Raw genomic sequence first — 2,639 nt, forward strand, 5'->3', positions numbered from 1 at the left:
GGGGGTCCAACCCGTTACTAGCATGGGTACCTAATAAAGTGGCCGGTGAGTGTAGATGTCTTGCCATACTTGATTTAAGTTTCCAGACATAGTGTAAATATGCCAGGTGTGGAAATCATCAATTCCAGAATGCAGAAGCTATTTGACAAACATCTTGTCACAAACTTGTAGAAATGTATTAAATCTGCTGCATTCTGGGAAAAAGAAAAGCAAAACATTATTCCTGTTGTACTATGCTGCAACTCCCAAAGAGGATATTAAACTCTAAAGAGAAACGATTCAAATAAAGCCACTTTCAATAATTCAGACACCTGCTCCTTTCTGCTCTGGTTACCTACCTCTCTCTCTGTGTGAGGCTGGTTTAGCTCCCTCTCAGCCAATAGATCCCACAGTGCTTTCAAAGCGTAAAGATAACCTCATACAGATATTAAGGACATCAATAATTTAAACTGTACATCAGGTCTGCAACAGAACTATACAGCATGAACTACACTGGAGAAATGAGGAAAAACTTCCAGTGCTGGGAAAACGTCTGTTTGACTGTGAAATTGTAAACCCCATCCATATGACCTCCAGCTGTCCCCACTCTTGCCATCATGTACGATAACAATTACTTGTCTCCCTTTTAATCATCCAAGAAACAAACTGGAGTGCAATACGCAAGTCCTTACAGGTAGAATGTTAATGTAAAAGAAAACTACAACCATATGTACTTAAAGTTGGCAATTTAACAGCAAAATGTTGAATTTTAAAATTTATGGATCAGAAGTAAATCTCCATCAAGCCCCAGCTGATATATCACATATGTAAACACCCCAGCCCCTGTGCTGGTTCGACAGCAGGTGTGGGAATGGCCTTTTTGAATTTTTTATTTAAACATTCAATGTATAACATGGATGCATAAAACCTAATTTTATTTCAGTGTTAAATTCTGTTTAAAGTAACAGATTATAATTAAAAATGTCTCCGGACCTTTACTGTAGGGGTGGAACTGTTCGCAAAATCCACAGTTTGGTTCGGTTCACAGTTTCGTGGTCACGGTTTTTGGTTCGGTTCGGTATATGTTGATTGTTACCCCGAAATCCCATAAAAAATTATAAAATTAATGAAAAAGATCCCCAGAAATTAGTGAATTGTAATTATTTTTATTGATCCGCAGAAACCCTGGATCATTTCCGCATGTTTTCCTGCTTTGAATTTAATCATCTCGCGCATGCCCTCTACGATCTCCAAGGAACTCAGAGCGGAGCGGACGGGAGCCACAGCGGAGGCTGTAGGCTTTGCTTTGTGCAGGCGGTCTGGAGCGCAGCGGGGCGGAGCGTTGACGGAGTATGTGGGATTTCGGGGTTAGCATGACATGTTGATGTTAGCATAAACAAACCGTGTTGCACAATGCTTGCACACTGTTGCACTTTTACCCACAACTTTCTTTCCGCCGTCATCGTAGGTCACTCTAAATGCAAAGCGGTCCCATACAGCAGACCAATAAAGTGCTGCTGGCGTGTCTTCCAACTCCTGTTCTTTCCCACTCGCCATTCCTACACAATTCTCCACAACAACTGATTTTTTTCTGCTACACCCGGCTACGCTGCTTCGCTTCTTCTTCTTATTTACTACTGGTGGTTGGCTTTTGTCGCAGCACCGCCACCTTCTGCTCTGGAGTGTAAACGCTTCGCCTATGAGAAAAAGGAGCAGCGCATGAACCGAACGAAACACACGTGAACCGAGACAGTTGAACCGAACGGTTCAGACGGTTTTCATAAACCGTTCCTTCCCTACTTTACTGGTGTTTCATTTTCTTTATTCGGACCCTGCTGATTTTTAATTGGTTACCCCTGGTGTTGGAGCTTACACCATTAGTCTCGCCTTAGAAATCGGGCTCTACTAGCTCTTCTGGACTAATATTCCAAGTACATGTCTGTGTCTGAATGTTCAAACTAAACACTGTTATAGAGCACTATATAGGGGTCACGCCATTTTGAAGGAGTGTCCGAATGTCTAGCGGATGGAAAAAAAAGTGGGAGCAAAATTTCTCACAATGCAGGGTGTGGTGTTGGTCCAGGGCTTAAGCGTGAGACCCATGAATAGAAGCTGTGGTCCCCTATGCAGCATGGTGACCTTTGCCCTTTGCCCAATGTCTTTCCCCTCTCTCTATTCTCATTTTCTGTCTGCCTCATTTCAAAAGTAACAAACATAAGGGCCAGTAGAGCCTAAAAAAGTTATATTTAAAAAAATCCTCACAATGCAGTTTGAACAAGTACAATGTACATCAATGGTCAGAAACTGTGGAAGCCTGTCCTAACAGTTGGTTAATTGAGTGCACTTAAGTCCACTATATAGCCCCCACTCTATATAGTGATTTTAAAATTGGGGCGGACATTCCAGAGAAGAGAAGCAGGGTCTCTAGCAGCTCTGCTCCTCATCTCTGGAACACACCAAGACAGGCAGGAGGTGCAATGAGATGGATGGGGGAGGAGGATCTAAGTGAACAAGAGTCAAACCTCAAGTCACCAAAACCCACTTCACCTGTTCTCTGCTGCCATTCGCTGAAAGGATATCACAAACAAGAGGCACACACATCCGCCGTCACAGATCCTTCCCCCCGGAAGCTGTAAGACTTTATAACCACCACTGTTCCA

General features: G+C 43.0%; 1 protein-coding gene across 1 annotated transcript in view; it reads right to left on the reverse strand.

Moving 5' to 3' along the window:
* Positions 1 to 2,639, reverse strand: part of bckdhb (branched chain keto acid dehydrogenase E1, beta polypeptide) — a 40,779-nt gene that overhangs the window by 7,935 nt on the left and 30,205 nt on the right. The gene's annotated exons all lie outside the window — the stretch shown is intronic.

Source organism: Cyprinodon variegatus, unplaced genomic scaffold (assembly GCF_000732505.1).
Source record: "Cyprinodon variegatus isolate N-32 unplaced genomic scaffold, C_variegatus-1.0 Scaffold648, whole genome shotgun sequence".
NCBI classification, from domain to species: Eukaryota; Metazoa; Chordata; class Actinopteri; order Cyprinodontiformes; family Cyprinodontidae; genus Cyprinodon; species Cyprinodon variegatus.